Source organism: Hibiscus syriacus, unplaced genomic scaffold (assembly GCF_006381635.1).
Source record: "Hibiscus syriacus cultivar Baekdansim isolate YM2019G1 unplaced genomic scaffold, ASM638163v2 tig00008013_pilon, whole genome shotgun sequence".
Classification (NCBI taxonomy): Eukaryota; Viridiplantae; Streptophyta; class Magnoliopsida; order Malvales; family Malvaceae; genus Hibiscus; species Hibiscus syriacus.
This window is the reverse complement of record NW_024062150.1, coordinates 896,007-903,545: the sequence shown is the minus strand read 5'-3', so window position 1 is coordinate 903,545 and position 7,539 is coordinate 896,007. Positions and strand designations below refer to the sequence as shown.

Below are 7,539 nucleotides of genomic sequence, written 5' to 3'. Positions count from 1 at the left end.
ATGGTTGTTGAAATGTACTTTTCGGGCTTAAAGCCTTAAACTCACATATCGGGCTTGATTTTGGGTGCGCAGAAAGCTGTGGTCTCAGTAAATTTTGGGTTTTCTTATTGTCTTAATTAACCAAGTATATTTTGTATTATGTAAAAATATTTTTTAACAAATATTATGTAACAGTATTTTTTATTTTTGAAAAATCATAATTATGATCTTAATATGAACTAAAAGGACGAAAGCGAGATTTTAAGAAAAGAAAGACAATACTCCTAATAAATCTAGAATCATGATCTAATAGAATATGAAAAAAAATAAAGATTAATTTGATATAATTGTCAAATATATTTGCTATTTATTATAGTAAAATATTTAAAATTCACATTTTTTCTCTAATTTCTCCAACATTAAAAGGCCTACAAAAAGTTCATATGCATTTGAGACGAATTCGATTATCATGCTACAACTTGATTGAATGGTCCCCTATAGAGCACCCATAAAAAGTATATTAAGAGGCAAAACTCATGTAATAATGCATTTAAAATAAAAAATTCATCAAATATTGCTCTCGAAGAATTAATTGTTGAAATGGGGTGATTGCTACAGTGATCTTGTAGGTCGCCAGGTGGTCCAAACGACCTATTCAGGTCGCAATGCAGGTCGTGCAAGCTCCTCCTCTTTTGGTTTTGCTAACATGTTAATTTATTATATTATTATGGTGGGGGTTAGAATTAGGTAATGTGTGATGTAGTGGGCATGACGTTTTGTATTTTTTTTAACATACTGTTGTTTTCAGTTTTGATTTTAACATAGGTCGTGCGGCCTATTCACGCATTACCTAATTCTAACTCCTCCATAATAATATAATAAATTAATGTGTTAGCAAAACCGAAAGAGGAGGGGCTCGCACGGCCTGCATGACGACCTACAAGGTCGCACGGATGGCGACCTGAATAGGTCGTTTGGACCACCTGGCGACCTACAAGATCACTGTAACAATCATCCCATTTCAACAATTAATTCTTCGAGAGCAATATTTGCTGAATTTTTTTATTTTCAATGCATTATTATGTGAGTTTTGCCATATTAAGATGTACATAAATTCGACTCGACTCAGTTCATACACGCTAAGATAATTTTTTATATTTAATATATTTATTAGAACATTATATACTTTTAAAAAATTTTTTCATAGATTTATAATTAAAAAATTAAAATATACATATAATTAAACTGGGTTTAGGGTTAAAAAAGCCCTCCAAGTATTTAAAAAATCAATTAAAAAAGTCCTCGGTTTGTATTTTTCTCCTCGAGGGAAATTTAATATTGGATTTTTGTTTGGTTTCATGTTTTAGCATTTTTTGGGGATTCGATCCTGGATTTGTGTTCTTTTTCTTCTGTTTTTAACGCTTGGTTTAAATTTTGTTTTGCTGCTTAGAGGGAAATTTTGATCTTCGTTGTGTGTTCCCTCTTTTTTGATATTATACCAATATATATATGATTATTTCTATAAATTTTAGCAATTTTTGAGGAATATTTTTTTTTATCTATTTTAGTGTTATATATTGATTTTGTCGTTGTTTTTGAGAATTGGAGTTGAATGGTTGTAAATTACTTATCTTTGTTACTTATTTCCCCTTATGGATATTTTTTATGCATTGCGTTATTATTCTTTTTTAGTTATATTTAGTTTGATTTTATGGAGGGTGACATATGTTGTTTCGTGTTTATGGTCGTTTTTTGGGTAGCTAAATTGATAACTTATTCTGAATTTTGGTGGAATGTGATTAGGTGTTGGATCAACAATTGGAGCTGGAGTTGACATTCTTATTGGAACAGTTGCTAGAGAGCATACAGGGCCAACTCTCACCTTTTCCTTTCTAATTGATGGAATTGCTGCCGCACTCTCCATTTTTTTACCGAGCTTGCGAGTCGTTACCCTTCTGCTGGATGTGCCTACCATTATCCATACATTTTTGTCGGTGAAGGGTAATTTTCATGTTTTCTTGATTTATCTTGTACATTTCTTATAGTTGATGTTCTTTGTTCTCGGAACTCGAGAAGTTAATAGTTTTTTTCTTGAAAAGTAAAAGTTTTATTAGTGTATGAAGATATACACATTATTAAGGGCCTCATTAAAAGAAGTTGATAATTATTAGTAAATTGTTTCATTTGGTAATAGAATGATCATGGGCTTAGAATGTAGAACCCTTTCTCTTTATCTAAGATTTTTATGTTGCTTAGCCACTGATTCATTTTGTAGTGTTGTCTAGTTGGTTGGTTGGGCTCTGATACTGGAGTATACAATTGGTGGATCTGCTGTTGGTCGTGCGCCTAATCTGGTTTAGCAATCTTCCTTATAATTCTTTTCCTTTTCTTTGGTTGGATTTGTTTGGATCAGAGGAGCAGGGAGCTGTCTTCTTTTTTTTTCTATTTACATTACCCTTTTTTGCATCAAGGCTATTTTTTGGAGGTGAAAATTGTCTACCATCTTTTCTAGCTCGTCAATATTTTCTCGGACTTGATTTTATGGTGGATCCATGTGCTGCAGTTCTAACTCTCATTGTGACTTTGCTCTTGTGCTGTGGAATCAAGGAGGTGTATTCTATCTCCTTCCATTTTCAGTTCATTTTCCATGTGTATGGCTGATACTCCGTATGGCTGATACTCCTTATGGCTGATACTCCTCATGCTTTGCGCCTTCAAACTAAAATGTGTCGACATATCTTGTGCAGAGTGCATTGGTACAAGGCATTGCAACGGTTGTAAATGTATTTGCCATGCTTTTTGTCATAATAGCTGGTGGTTACTTGGATTTCTAGATTGGATGGGTCGGATATAAACTTCCTAATGGTTATTTTCCCTTTGGGGTGGATGGAATGCTTGCTGGGTCTACAACAGTCTTCTTTGCTTATATTGGCTTTGACATACTTGCTAGCACTGCCGACGAGGTATATAGTTTCTTTCCTTCTGCCTGTCTGCCCTTTATTTAAATCAATATTTTCTGGTGATCTAAGGAACTTGAAACCATGCACGACAGACGAAGAATCCCAAACGAGATTTGCCATTGGGTATCTCATTATCCCTAGCCATTTGTTGTGGGTTGAACATGCTGGTTTCTGTGGTGATTGTCGATTTGGTCCCCTATATGAAATGGATTCTGATACCCCCATCTCTTCTGCATTTGCTAACAATGGGTTGCAATGGGCAACGCGAGTTTTCTCAGTACATCCGAAGTGTTTGTACTTTTTATAAACTTTTATACTAAAGGGACCCTACTATTTCAGTTATATCATAACCATTGTAGCTGTTACTTCCCTCATCTCTACGTTGATGGACTCAATTTTCCCTCAGGTACAAACTCATGGGATCTGATAGCATTTTCATTCAATTATGACTTCTTAGTGCTGATATAAACTCGTTAATTATGCGCTTGTGTATATATGTTAACATAGTGACATTTATCATATTCTTATTATTTCTTTTGAGGATTCACTAGTATGTTGTTAGAACTTCAACCTACTCGTCATCTTAACTTGTAGAATAGCAACTTAATCTACATGATTGGCCATAGATATTGATATTTTATTTATATATGTTGATTTACTTAATTGTGTGTTTTCATCCTTAAATTCTAATGGCAATGGCTAGAGATGGATTGCTGTCACCCTTTTTTTCGGATGTTAACAAAAAAACCCAAATTCCTGTCAATAGCATACTGGTAACTGGTATAGTTGCTGCTATCTTGGCATTCTTCATGGATGTTTCACAATTGGCAGGGATGGTAAGTTCATCACAAAATTTGATGCTATATTGTATAAATGAACCAGACACCTCTGGCTCGAGCTTCACATTTATTAAAAGTTCCTTGAATGCATTTGAATGACCTAAGACTTGCCTTTCTTTTGCAGGTTAGTTTGGGTACACTTGTTGCATTTATGATGTAGCAGTTTCTTTACTGATACTTAGATATATCCCACCTTACGAGGTGACAATTCCATCATCGCTTCAGGATTCGAACATGCTAGAACATGATAAGGATGCTCATGTGATTAGTCGAGAAGACCCGGAGATACTTGTTGGCCTTTACGCGGAGACAAGAATGTTGCAATTGATGTTCCCATTGTTGAAAAACAAGAAGCTCTATCCTGTAGTAAGTTCCCTGTCTTTTCTGTGTAATTCGAAGGTCGTGGAGAGCCATATCTTTATGCTCGTGCCTGAATATGTGTCGGATGGGAGTACCTGAAAAACCAAGAGTAGGAGCAATGTAGATTGTTAGTTCCTGAATATTGGTTCTCATCTTGTAATTGTTATTGCAGGTACCCTCAATGAAGAGAACCGAAGGAAAATCGCTGGCTGGAGCGGCATTTATACTTACATTTGTAGCTTAAAAACTGTGGCTTTCGAGGTAGGCCGATCAAGAAAGCATTATTAAATTACATTTATTAAAAAAATAAACAAAAAAATCAATGATAAATGGGGGGCTCAAGTAATTTATCAATCTTACCAATCATTATGATTTTCACCATCATCATAAATCAGGCAAAGGGGAGGGAAAAATTCTTGATACTTCATTTGGTTGAATATCTTTATCTTGTTTTTTTTTAAATGAATATGATAATTTATTTTCTCATTTGATTCGAGGTCGCTGGCATCTTCCTTTAGCCTTCTTCGGTTCACGATGTTTGGTGCCGGCGACATTCTTCTTCTCGGTGGCATGATTATTCTCACCTGTATTGATCAAGACAATGAAAGGCATACGTTTGGGCATTCAGGAGGTATGCTACAGCACTCATATTTCAGTTTGTTGTTTCTCGCCATCCTATTTCGACTTATCTTTTATGATTTCATCTATTTATGCATGCTTGAATTTGACCTGATATCAATAATATGTATATGTATAAGTATGTATGAATGTATTTCAGGTTTCATATGCCCTTTTGTTCCACTCCTACCAATTATCGACATTCTAATCAATATCTACCTGCTCTTTAATTTGTGGTAAGCATTAACCCATACTATTATTTTTCTCTTATTTTTCTCTTATTTTCACATTGGCATTCTTCTCTTATTATGTTGTTTGAAACTCAGGGTTGTAGCATGGTTTCAGGGTTCATTTTAGAACAATGGTAGGGGTTCTGATTTACGTATTCTACGGTCGTAGACACAGTTTGCTACTAAATGCGCTCTACGTGATGAAAGTACACGCGGATGAAATTTATCGCTCCTCCGGGGAGTGAACATAGTATAATCGAACACCTTGTATGAAAAAAGGAAACAAAATAAAGCGTACATTTTGCAGAACTAATGTTTGTTGGTCATAGTTCTGGAGAAGAATCAGTGTTATCTTTGTAAATTTATTTATTCAGGATATGGCCTTTAACTTGCTTGTCATCTTTCTTTTAATCATAAAAATACACTTTATAATAATATAAACACGATAATAAAGAATACAAAATAATCATAAAATAGAATATATCAAAATTTAATTCGAAGAATCATTTTTTACGAAAAATCACATGTAAAAGAAAAAAAATTCATTAAGTCAAAAAAGTACAAAATTATTTATATTTAAATGTGATTTAGGATTAAATCAACTTACTTCTAAATCTTAATCTGTAATATTTATTTATAAAGATATATTTCTCATTTACAAAATAAACTTTGCATAAAAAGAAATATACTCAAATTAAATTCCTCACTTTGTTACTAATGATTTTAAATTTTATTTTAAGAGAAGTTTTTCTAATCATTTTATCCGATAATTTTTTTTGGATAAAACAATTTTAAGAAAACAAGTACTTAACTAACTTCAATTTGAAAGGCACAAGCCATTGAATTTTCTTATTTCTAAACTCAATAAAGCTTGTTCTAACGTCAGCATCCCATGTTAACAACTATTAATAAAGAACGATTAATTTATTATAAAATCGATAATGTTAGTAATTAACTTGTTATTTTTTTTGAAACTTTAAGCAGAAAAACAAAAATTTTCTCAAACTTTATTGACCACCTGTATAGTTTATTTTTTTTCTTTTATCTAAATATATTTTATTTAAAAATAAAAAAATTTACACCCATTACATATTTTTTTAATCTAATACTATTTTTATCATGTAAGATAAAAACACGATAGGAAAAGCGTGTCTTACAACGCATTCTGCCTAAGTGCGCTAAATCCATAAAAAGTCAAACGAATTTTATCTAGCTTGGTTGAATTTTGAAGTCGGACTAATAATTTGACCCTGAACTTGGCATCATTCATCAACTTAAACTAGAAAACATATCTAAAGAAAAGGGTGAAAAAAGGCGCGCTATAAACTAGCCGTTACATCCCGCTGTTATCATAATTTACAATAAAAGGTTGGGTGGAAGCAGTTTTGGAGAGAGAAAAAAAATAAATACATACCGTGTGAGAGAAGGTTTCTTAGGAATTTGAAATTTGAAATTTGAAAATGGATCAGAAGAGAGAGAAGGGGACGTCGGTATGCTCATTTGAAGAATCAAAATAAAAAGAACCCAAAAAATAATAGTTAGGAAGACGATGAATTCCAGTTGCCTTCTTATCCTGATTTTAGTTTTCCAACTCAAACAATAATTTCTACTTCTTGAATTCCTGATTCCAGTTGTCTTCTTGTCTTGATTTTACCTTTTGCCCTTTCATTTAAAATTTTACATTTCCCCCTCTTTTATCTGAATCGTAGAAGAAGTTTATAGACGTTAAGAATTGTTGCCGAAGAATTGTTGAAGAAGTTCACAGCGACAACGGTGAGCAATTTTTTTTGGTATGTGATTTTTCAAATATAGCTTTCTTAATTTTTACCATTTCTTGTTTATTTTAATGGGGTTTCTGAGTATTTTTGGGATAACTTTATTCTTTTTCCGTTTCAGTATATGTAGCAAATAGGTAAATCTCAGTAGCAGTTTCTTTCTTGTTTATTTTGGGTCTCTTTTCTCATTGAATTTTCTAAATCTATTACTTTTAGAATAAATAGAGGGATTACTAACAAATCGGTTTTGATTAGCATTTTGTACAATCGAGGAGTTTATCTAGAAGAAGATTTTGCGGAAATGAAGAAATATGAGCTTCCAATGTTGCTTACTCAAGATGAAGGTGTTAATCTTTCAGTTCCAATCAAACAACTCAACTTTCTGGTAAATCTTTTCCTTTTTATCGATCTTTCTCTCTTTGTGTGTATATGTCTATCCCCCTTCGTATTCTAAATATCTATGTGAAAGAACTACACAATTTTGTTACCATCTTTGTTTAGGAACCAACCTAGCAAAAACGGAAGCCTTATGATACCGCCTCTTATTGTGGCAGCAAATATTCCCTCAGAGTAGTCAATATAAATTCCTTTCATTTGCTGACATTTGGTTTTAAATCATGTGTCCATAATACTATACATAATTTGATTTCATTATATAACTAGGAAATGATTATGATATCAGTCATTGAGTTGCATTTTGATGTTATCATAACTTCCACAAAGTTGAATCTATATCAAGTGAAGCTTTTCTATAAAACAATCATTCATGTCAGTGGTG

At 32.8% G+C, this 7,539-nt stretch overlaps 1 pseudogene; it reads left to right on the top strand.

The window, feature by feature from the left end:
- The first annotated feature begins 1,772 nt into the window (after positions 1–1,772).
- On the top strand, positions 1,773–5,340 carry LOC120201771 (annotated as a pseudogene).
- Positions 5,341–7,539: the final 2,199 nt, after the last annotated feature.